The 11,662-nt window shown below is 39.0% G+C and overlaps 1 long non-coding RNA gene across 2 annotated transcripts in view; it reads left to right on the top strand.

The window, feature by feature from the left end:
• Positions 1 to 349: 349 nt before the first annotated feature.
• The window catches only part of LOC134349569 (uncharacterized), a 77,295-nt gene continuing 65,982 nt past the window's right edge, over positions 350 to 11,662 (top strand). For both annotated transcript variants that reach the window (XR_010018713.1, XR_010018712.1), the window contains exon 1: positions 350 to 506. This is a non-coding gene — a long non-coding RNA (uncharacterized LOC134349569). The remainder of the gene's footprint in view (positions 507 to 11,662) is intronic.

Genomic DNA, 11,662 nt, shown 5'->3' with positions numbered 1-11,662 from the left:
GTTTGCACTGTATCACTAAATTTTAAAAAAGTATTGGTTTGTTTTCTGTACTGCTCATTCATTAACCATTTGTTTTCCTTGTTCTATTGCATATTTTATATAACTCTAATAAAATGATTTCTTGTTGTTTAATGCGTCTCCTTTGCTAGCAAATACATACATGCATGCCTACTGTTGAATCAGAAAAGAACACAGAACAAGTTTGAAAATATTTTCATTACAGCTTCAAAGTACAATGATTCTGAAGATTTCATGTAGAAGCTGCAAGATATCACATCATGTTCTGGATCAGGGAACAACAAACCCTTAGAAACCAAATTTCTGCATTTAACTGCACATATGCATTCTCCTTAGTTTCTTCTATTATAATCGTGAGTACTGATTGCCTCACTGGTATTCTCAGCACAAGTTCTGAATGCCTTTGTTTCTAAAGGGAAAAGGAAGCCCAAGCTCTTCTTTCACTGCAATCAAACTCTAATTTTAAATGCACAAGACCTATCAATGAGGTAAACAATGTTTGTATTAAACTTGCAATTACTTTTTTTTTAATTTTATTGCATTATATTTATGATATTTTCTTATTTATTTACAGTATATTCAGAAAACTATTCTAAAATAGAATCTGGTGGTGGATTATAGATTGTTTTCAGGGTTTGCATTTCTGTTTAATTATTCTTGCCCATTTGTATATTTTAAATGCGCAGCCATGTTACTTTGTCAAAGTGACTTCAATTAACATTGCCATTGTTTGCATTTTATTTGGATGTGCAAATCACTTGAAAATGAAAAATCTTCAGCATTAATACTCAGTTGAAAGCCCATTCTTCAACCTTAATATAAAGACAATAGCATCAATTTTCCCCAAATTCGAGGTTAGCTTGACTTACAAGTGTATAAGTTTTAGTTTACTGTTGATGTAGTTTTATCATCAGCTAAAATGCAGGTACCAATTTCCATCTTTCTTTCTCCCAGAATATATGCTTAAGATCATCACATCCTTAAGAGTATTATTCCCTTCCACCATTTAAATCACAGTCCCATTATCTGTTATCAACTCATGTTCTATCACTCGATTGACTCTTTTCTGATATTGTATGTCGGATAAAGCTAGGGGGATCTAGGCATGTGATGACAGGAAAGCTTGTTTTTTTCAAATTTCTGATCCAGGAACCCTTCCTGCATTTGATTTTATGATTCAACTTCACCATACATCCATATAAGGTGCTGCTGCATTCCTACAACTTTTTGACAAGTAGCCTTCGGGACAATCAAGCAGTGTAGTGATTCATACGCTAAGCTCTGTGGATTCGTGAGGTTGTGTTTTTATAGAAGGACTTTTGGTGGATATAGCCAGAGAATGCAAGTCTGCATGATAAATGGGAAAGTCTTCATTATTTTTCTAAAAGCAGAATTGGAGACAGATTCTTGGAAATCCCTACAATAAAGGGGAAAGTTCATGAGGCAAATGAGCAACTGTAACTTGTTAAATCTTGAAATAACATCCCAAGACACTTAAGTTATTCAGAGGGCAATATTCCATACTTTTTTTTTTACAAGGTTTTTGGAGAGCCCATAATAAAGGGACTTTTAGCCTGCAATGCTGCTTCTGATCCTTCAAGATTATTGCAGCCTGCTCCATTGCATGCCAGCAACTTCGCAGAGCTGGGCTGCAACTACTTGAAGAGCACTGCATGCAAACCCTGGGGGACTCAAAGCCTTGTGGAAGACAGGCAATAAATGCTAATTCTAACCCAGCTCTATGGGTGGTGCATTGAAGGTGTTTAACCTGTGACAACAGAGAAGTACAGATATATTCCCAGATCAGGATGGTAAATGCCTTGGAGGCAAAGTCATAGCTGGTGATCTTCCCATGTAACGGCTGACTGTCCAGCTGGATTTAAATGTTATGGGCTTGGAGTGATGAAGAAGGCATCTAGCATGTTGACCTTCATCAGTCTGGACACTGAGTGTAAGTGTTGAGATGTTATATTGCAGTTGATGAGGCTGCACCTGGAGTACTGTGTACAGTGTTGGTCACTTTGTTACAGGAAAGAGTTGGTGACACTGGGAACAGTGCAAAGATTTACAAGGATGTTGCCAAAGCTATACAGCCTGAGTTATAGAGAGAGGTTGGCCAGGTTAGGCTTTTATTCCTTAGGAGAATGAGGAGTGACCTTACAGAAATGTTTAAAATTATGAAAGGCATAGATAAAGCAGGCATAACAGTCATTTCAGAACTAGGGGGATAGATTTAGGGTAAGATGAGAGCAATTTAAAAGGAACCTGAGGGCGAGGAAGGTGAGTATATGGAACGAGCTGTCAGAGAGGACAGTTGAGGTAGGTATGTACGTTAATGAGATTTAAAAAACATTTGGATGTTAATGTATAGACAAGGTTTAGAAGGCTATGGGCTGAACACAGGAAATTGTGGCTAGCTAAATGGGTACCATGGTTGGCATGGGCAGGTTGGACTGAAGGACTTTTTTCTTTACTGTATGACTCTATGATTCTATTATTCTGTATTGCTGATCTCTACCTCATCTTTAATAGAAAACACACCATAATAATGGTAACCCGCAGGACACTGATGACAGGGTCCAGCTTTAGCCATCTTTGAATTCATGAAGAAGACAATTAGTTTTTTTTTGATGAAGTTTAATATATGTGTGCCCAAATCTAAATGTTGTCCATATTTTGTGGCATTCAATACCTAGGCTTTGATGGTTCAGCGAGTAGAGACTTTTCTTCTCAACATGGTCTCCCATCATCACTTCCTACCTTGATCTTTCTGTTCACAGCTATGCTCCTCCTTCTGCTGTAAAATACCTGGCAAGGGCTGGGTGTGTTTGAAAGGCAGCTTGCGGTGAGCGAACATCATGGGATAAGATACACTGAGCAGATTGTAGTGGATTTGAGTGATGTAATCATTGCATCAGCATACCAGAGGTATGCTACATGTTTGTCTCATAACAGCATTTGGCATAACACTATGGAGTTCCGAGTGTGGACAGGTATATGGAATATACCACCACAAACATTGACTTGTTATGTGGTCTGATGACTGAAATATAATGGAACAGTTGGTCAGTACACAAGGTAAAGAAATTGTATGAGCTTTAGATGTCAAGTGTTGACCTGCAGAGGATCATGAAAGCTAATATTCCGCATAGCATCACACACCAAATGCTGGAGGAACTCAGCAGGCCAGGCAGCATCTATGGAAAAAAGTACAGTCGTTGTTTCTGGTGAGTCCTGCCAAAGGGTCTCTGCCCAAAATGCCATCTCTACTCTTTTCCATAGATGCTGCCTTGCCTGCTGAGTTCTTCCGGCATTTTGTATGTGTTGCTTGGATTTCCATCATCTGCAGATTTTCTCTTGTTTGTGATTGGATACCACATAGCATGTAGCATTAACAAACTGCACTCACAGCCAGGAAGAGATTTGGCATTGTACATCAAATAAATAGCTCTTATGCCATTAACGTTCACTGAGTCTTTGACAAAGGGTTTGCTTATAGTTTCGTCATGGACTTAGGGCTTATAGTCTCACTATTAGGGTGATATCTATCACCTTGACAGGAAATAGAGTGCATTTGTCTTGATGTTAAAACATAAATGCATTTTTCTTTTTGCTGGAATTATGTTAGCATCTTTTCTCTGAAATTGCACTTATCTAGAATTGACAAAAAATGTCCAGAAATAGCTATCAGTTTCATTTGTTATGAGCAACAAAATCTATTATGTTTTGCTCAGCTCTGGTGAAGAAGCATAATTCACTGCAGCTTTCTTAATAACCCCATATTTCACACACTGGTTCAATAAACTCAACTGACAACCTTTGAACTTCAGGAAAATTTACAGACGCAGAATTAATTATAAACACAGCACTTTTTAAAAAAAACATATCACTTAAATTAAAAACTACCTGGATGAACGTTTCTAAGACTGGTTCTCCTTGTTTAGGTACTTCACAAATGCTTTTGTACAGAAACTGCTGACTGAACAGTGCTGGTATTTCCTGGAAATTAAGTATGCTGGCTATGCACAATCCAAATTCAGCTCACAAGGTCAGAGCTCCACGTAAAAATATCAGGTTATGCAGACTCAAATTGTGCATGGATATAGATATAGAGCGATCATTTTATTTATAGAATTGCCCGTGAGGAGTGATAAGAAATAATTCATGCAGTAATTTCATGATGATGTACTTCATGAATTTAAGGAAAAGATAGTGAATGGATTTGACTTCAAGAAAATCAGGGAGAGAAAGGGCCATTTAGAAAGAGGCTAGTCAGCCTCATGTGCTGGCTTATGGGAGGAAATTTATTTCATTACTCCCAATGCACTGCCTTTTTCCCAGAAGGGGTTTCCTTCTTATGTAAAGTTTTAGTTAATGTGACTGCCAATTTCACAATACTGTTTACCTCCTCCGGGACTGCCATTAAATTTCACCAGTTTCCCCATTGCTTTCGATATTTCTGCCAGCTTTGGCATTATGCTCAACATAACCAAGTATGGGCCATTGATGTATCTCAATTGTAGGTTCTCCTTGGAGATTGTATTCAAAGCAGGGTCACTCTGAAACCAATTCTTAGTTAACAGCCTAGAGCTTTCTGCATACAGCAACCCCTTGCAGAGCCCCCACACCTTTCCTTTGAGAGAAGCTAAGTTATCAAGGTTGGAAAAATGTGCAAAATATTTGGCATTCCGATTTCAAATACTTTTGACACTTTGGATTGTCCAAGCTGAATTGGTTGACATGTGGTTATTGCAGAGAGTCAGATAGGTGCTGAATAGAAGGCTATAGTAGAAATATGTTAATCTGCTTACAGAGTCATAGGAAAGATGTTACATTGCAGGTTTCAGCATTTCTGATCTATTTTTATATTCTCTTTTACTATTGTCCTCTCTGTAAGCACCACAGGGCTTAAAAAATGAAGAAAAAGATAAATAAGGAAGGGAACACAATGGAAATAGTCCTCAAAACTATTGAGATGCATTTTACTGTTTTCTTGTTGTACTGCAGTCCTGAAATGATCCAAATGATTCATGATATCATTTACAACAGCCCTTTTAAAGGTGTAAGCCTCTGTATCTCCTGACAGGTTGGATCGTTATAGATAAGTGATCAATAAAGGCATTCTTCGTTCATCGAGAGTTCCCTGTCTACTTCCTGTTACAAAGTGTTTAAATGTTATCAAGGTACTCTGCATAGGCCTATGCTCTGGGAAATCCAGCAACTTGCATTAATATTATGCCACTAATTTAGCAGAATATCCCAAGAATCATGATTGGAGATATTAGGGTAGATGACTAAACACTTGATCACTGAGATAAGTTTAAGCATTATATTAATGGAAGGAAGAGAGGTAAACAGACTGGGAGCTTTAGGGAGGAGATCACTAATCTTAAGGTCTTTGATGTTAAAAGCATAGCAACCAATGGTGGAATGACTTAATGTGATGAAGATTGAGAATCTCACAAATAATGGATAAGAAATTATATAGCTCAGTATTGGACATCTGACCATAAATGCTGCTTGATCTGCTGAGTTCCTCTAGCATTTTGTCTGTGTTGCTCGGATTTCCAGCATCTGCAGACATTCTTTTGTTTGTGAACATCTCTAGCCTGCACTTGGAAATTTATAAAGATATTTGCTGCTGTGTGCAGGACACCTGTCACTTGCTGAATGTAGTTTGTCATACATTAATAATTGTTAGAAATATCTCAACTGCCATCTTCACTCACCATTGCAATCTTACACCATTTATCTCCTAGGTGGTATAATAGTCTAACAGATTTATTTCAAATAAAAAAAAAGTATTGACTTTTTTTGTATTTATCTTTCCATTCCTTCTTAATCTACGTGACAAAAAATGAAAGGTCTTAATTTAGTAGCTGTACTTCTCTATCCAGTTACAAGAAGAAATCAGTTTGGACAAAGCTTATTTTAAACTAAAAGTAAATGTTTTGGGTTACCGGTCAGCATGGGAAATAATTCAGTTTTAAATTATATTCATGATTCATAATCAAAATAGGACCCGTGCTTGAAATCAGAAATAAAAATCAAAAATTACTGCAGATACTCAATAGATCAGACAACCATTGTGGAAAGTGATACAAGGTTAACTTTTCTGGTCAAAGACCCATCAAAAGGTTTCTCATTCCTACTGAGAGCCCTTAACTGGAAACATTTTCTTCACTGATGCTGCTTGATTTACTGAGTGTTTCTAGAATTTCTGTTGATTTGATTGATACACCAGTTATTTTTAAGTAAGTGATTTCTTTTTTTTTAAGTAAAATGGAATACTTATATTACAGGAACTCCCATCAAGGCATTTCTGGGATAGGAAATGGAAGTCATTTGTATGAATCAGAGGGCAGCTGGACTGTTGCAAATCTCTGAGTAGAATTTCAGGGTTTTTACATCCAATAGGAAAAAATTGAGAGATAACACTTAGTGCCAAATATAAAATAAGTGAATTCCTGTCCTTAACACTACTATTAATAATCACAATATTACACTAAACATTGGAAATGCCAGTGAAGGCTGGGAAGGAACAGTGCATCCTTCATGAAGAATAACTACATTTGCAGCTGTTCACTACAACTAGTATTCTTTACTATTTTCATGGTGGCTAGGACTCAGGATTTCATCAAATGGTGCAAAGGTGATTAATTCAATAGCGAGCAATTTGATGTTGCCTTATAAATAGAAAGGAACTTTGAGCACTGATATCACTGCTCATGGTCTGTTATAGGATTTACTTCAATTTGAGAGCATTTCTTGTTACTGCTTTCCTGTTATCTGTTGGCAGGATAACCCCCGAAAACAAACTCTCAGCCATTACATACTGATTGCTTTGAATCAGGCTAGCACATCACACCGCACAATGAGCACTCTTCTTATAACAAAGTTACAAAGAATACATCATGCCACAGGCTAACAATAGAGTGCCTCCCATATCTTGCTCAACTTTGGTTGTTTGGGAAAAATTACAGCACGGCATTTATGGTCATGCAATCTGGCTGTGTTACAACTCCTAGAAGCAGCTGACCTTAAAAGCAGCAGAGAAATTCATTGATGAATTTGCCAAGAACTTTACTGATGAAAGTCAAACACACTGAATGGCTGCATCAGTACATACAGTAAGTGTGCTGAACAGGTGAAAGACAAAGTCGGGAATGATGGTGATGCCAAACAGCCACTGACTGTCCAACTGGGCGGCCAAGGTAGTGATACCTTACCTTTCTGATGGCTCAATGTACTGTACATATTGTTTCATGCACAACATTATTAAAATACTATATAAAAACTACCTTCAGAGTATATGAATGCGCTCTATATGTAACATAAATTGATTTTGAGTTTAGACTTGGGTCCCATCCCCAAGCTACCAAGCAATCTCATTATATAGATGCAAATATTCCAAAATCCAAAAGTATCTGAAATCCAAAACACTTCCAGTCTCAAACATTTTAGATAAGGAGTGCTCAACCTGTATAAACCTTGTTAGAGACTCAGGACACTGAATGTGAAAATAATATTCATACTAATCAAATTATCATGCTAATTGGAGGCTGAGTAGGTCCCAATGTAGTTATATCTGTATCTTGGCCTTTCTCCATCTGTAATTGCTGCCAGCACATTTCATAATCCCAACTATGCTGCACTTGTATGGCCTCATCTGACATGGCCCCTGATCTTAGTGAATAAACACAAGTTTGGTGAATTGCCTGAAGTGAGAAACAATCCAGGGTGAATGATGGATGACCACCAGCATTGCAGGGAAGGATTGCACAGTATTCTACAATTAACCTTAGCTGCATGTTGCTGAAAACAGTGGGTACGGATAATTACATCCAAGTTTCAATGAACAAAAATAAGGTGCAAGTAATATACTTTCTGAGCTGGAAATTTCTTATTTGGCAAATGAGGTAACCGATGGTAGAAGATAAGGAGCATTTCACTGTCCTCGGACATTACCATTAGATCTATTAACGACACTGATGGTGGAAGGCAGGTGGAATACATAGTTGGACAGTACAGTCCTCCACAACAACATGAGGGTGGAGTTAACTGTCAAATCAAGGGCAGCATGGTAGCGTAGCGTACAGTACAGGAGACAGGTGACCCAGGTTCAACTCCCACTGCTGTAAAGAGTTGGTATGTCCTCCTCACGACCACAAGCGTTTCTTCCAGATGCTCTGGTTTCCTCACACAATCCAAAGGTGTATCGGTTGGTAGGTTAATTTATCATCGGAAATTGTTCTGTGATTAGGCTAGGATTAAATCCAGGGATTGCTATCCAGCGTGGCTCAAAGGGCCAGAAGGGGCTAATCAGCATTGTATCTCAAAAAAATAAATAAATCTACTCTTTCTTGCCTTTGATGCACCTTGAAGGAAAGAATTCATCATGAAAAAAGGATCTGAAATTGTCCTTAATCAAACCTGTTTGGTGGTCTGATTAAAACAAAGGGCCTAAAACTAACTTAAGGGTAAGCCTAACTTGTCCGTTTAGCTGTCATGGTCCGGTCCATGAAGTCCGCATTCCGGTTCATGGTCCGGTCTGTGGGCTCCGTCCTCCGGGTCTTCTGACTGTCCCTTGTTTCAGTTGGGCTTAATCATAGGCACCTGATGCTTATCTTGGGGATGGGAATATAGGTGGCCCTGGGTTCGAGTGTGGTTGCTGGTTCGTCTTGTCAGTATCCTGTCCTCGCCTCCCTGGGGTAGGTTAAGCCATCTTTGCCATTACCCCGCGGTTGGATCTGTTCCTTCCCTTCTCCTTCCTTCTGAAGCCTTGCTCTGCAACCTATGTCTGGAGCTGAGCCCTACAACATGTGTCTGGAGCCTTGCCCTGAAGACTTGCCTGTGTCCTCGCCTGTATCGCTGTCAATTTCTACTGCTGGAGCAAGACCGGAGCTTTGCTGTGCCTAGATAAGGAACTGTCTTTCGTTGTTTGGAGCTGTCTCTGTGCCCACGCCTCCACTAGGTAGGTCCGGCCGTTTGCCGCTACCTTGAGGTAGGAACTGTCTCTGTGTCCACGCCTTCGCTAGGTAGCCCTGTTCCCAAGGAGGGGTCCTGGTTCTGTGTTCCATGTTCCTGCCCTCCCCTGGACCAAGGCTCTGCGTTCTTAAAGGGAGACTCACCTACTGCAGGGAGATGCAGAACTGCTGTGTATTCTGTTTCACCGAGACCTGGCTCTCCCCTGCCTCTGCCACCCCCGACTGTGCCATCCGACCAGAGGGATTTTTGATCCATCGGATGGACCGCACGGCGTCTTCGGGCAAGACGAGGGGAGGTAGTGTCTGCCTACTGATCAACACTGCATGGTGCTCTGACACAGTGGCACTGACAAGCTCCTGCAGCCCGGACCTGGAACACCTGTCGGTGAAGTGTCGTCCCTACTATCTGCCACGGGAATTCACCTCAGTCATACTGACAGCGGTCTACATTCCCCCCCAGGCGGATGTGGAGTGTGCTCTGAACATACTGTATGCCAACATCAGTGAACTTGAGACCAGGTATCCGAAGGCTTTGCTCATTACAGCCGGGGACTTTAACCAGGCCAACCTCAGAAAAGTGATGCCAAAGTTATACCAACATGTCTTCTGCCCCACTAGAGGCCCGAATATACTTGACCACTGCTACACAGCAGTCAAGGATGCCTACCGTTCCGTCCCACGACCTCACTTCGGAAAATCGGACCATCAGGCCGTACTCCTCCTCTCAGCTGACAAACAGAAACTGAAGCAGGAGGTCACGGTGTCAAAAGTAGTGTCGCGTTGGACGGAGGAAACGGATGAGGTCCTCCGTGACTGCTTTGAATCGGTGGACTGGTTAGTATTCAAGGACTCGGCAGCTAACCTCGATGAGTATGCCTTAGCTGTCATGGACTTTATTTGGGAATGCACGGAGGACTGTATGTCTCGCAAGACGATCCGGGTATTCCCTAACTGGAAACCTTAGATAAATTATGAGGTCAAGCCCCTTTTAAAGGCTAGAGCTGCGGCTTTTAGATCCGGGAATACCAGTCGCTACACAGAATCCACACATGAACTCTGGAAAGCTATTAAGGGTGCCAAGCGGCAATATCGAGCCAAGTTGGAAGCCCAGGCTAACCAGAGGGATGCCAGTAGACTATGGCAGGGTCTAAATGAGATCACTGGGCACAAAGAAAAGGCTGGGAATATCAATAACTGTGGCACTTCTCTTCCTGACGAACTTAACGTATTCTTTCTTTCTTTTTCAATCTTTTTATTAGTTTCATAAAATATAAACATAACATAATGGTAGTACAAATTTATTGGGAATACATTGTTGTAATTAACATGAGTAATTATAAAACCAAAAAATACTTGATTGACAAAACTCCCAATCATACAGGATACCAATGAATAATACAGAACAAAAAGAAACATCTAGACAAAAATCATGAAAAAGGAAAAAAATATATATATAACCCTCCCCCAAAAAAACTAATCTAAACAGAATTAATCAACTACACTAAAAAAAAAGACCTGGGCTGTTTTAACATCGTAAAAAATAGGAGAAAAGAAAACCTTAGTGTCGACGACTCCATTCCTCTCAACCAACATTACAGAGAAGTAAAATAAGTTTGGAAATGGTCAAATTACATCATATGAAAATGCTGAATGAATGGCCTCCAAGTCTTTTCAAATTTAATGGAAGGGTCATAAACAACACTTCTAATTTTTTTCCAAATTTAAATACAACATAGTTTGTGAAAATCAATGAAATATAGTAGGAGGATTAATCTCTTTCCAATTCAGCAAAATGGATCTTCTAGCCATTAAAGTAAGAAATGCAATCATCCAACGAGCTGAAGAGGTTAAATGATTTAATTCTATCATTGGTAGCCCAAAAATAGCAGTAATTGGGTGAAGTTATAAATCTATATTCAAAACAGTTGATATATTATCAAAAATATCTTCCCAACATTTTTCCAACAAAGGACATGACCAAAACATGTGAGTTAAGGAAGCTATCTCGGAATGACATCTATCACATATAGGATTTATATAAGAGTAATAACGAGATAATTTATCTTTGGACATATGAGCTCTGTGCACTATTTTAAACTGTATCAATGTATGTTTAGCACATATAGAAGATGAATTAACAAATTGAAGAATTTTTTCCCATTTTTCAATCGGTATAATAATCTTAAGCTCTCTTTCCCAATCAGTTTTAATTTTATTAGATACATCAGGACATAAATTCATAATTATATTATAAATAATTGCTACAACACCTTTCTGAGAAAGCTTTAAATCTAAAATTTTTTCCAAAGTATCCATGGGATATAAGTGTGGAAAATTAGATATAATAGGACTTGCTAAAATAAATTGATTCAACCCAAAAAAATTCCGAAATTGAAACCATATACGTAAAGTATGCTTAACTATTGGATTATTCATTCGTTTATACAGTTTAGAAAGAATGAAAGGAAGTGAAGTCCCTAAAACCGAACCCAAAGAAAACCCTTGTAATGAATTACATTCAAGATTTTCTTAACATAGTATGTAGATAGTTCAACCAGGGAAGGGGCGTACCAGACCTTGCTCTGCAAAATGAGCCTGACCAGGTGATCAGAGTTTCAGTGGGAATAGTGATCATAACTGCAAGTTTTCAAATAGTT

Source organism: Mobula hypostoma, chromosome 7 (assembly GCF_963921235.1).
Source record: "Mobula hypostoma chromosome 7, sMobHyp1.1, whole genome shotgun sequence".
Lineage (NCBI taxonomy): Eukaryota > Metazoa > Chordata > Chondrichthyes > Myliobatiformes > Myliobatidae > Mobula > Mobula hypostoma.
Note: the sequence above shows the minus strand (reverse complement) of the source record. Positions and strands in the feature narration are given on the sequence as shown.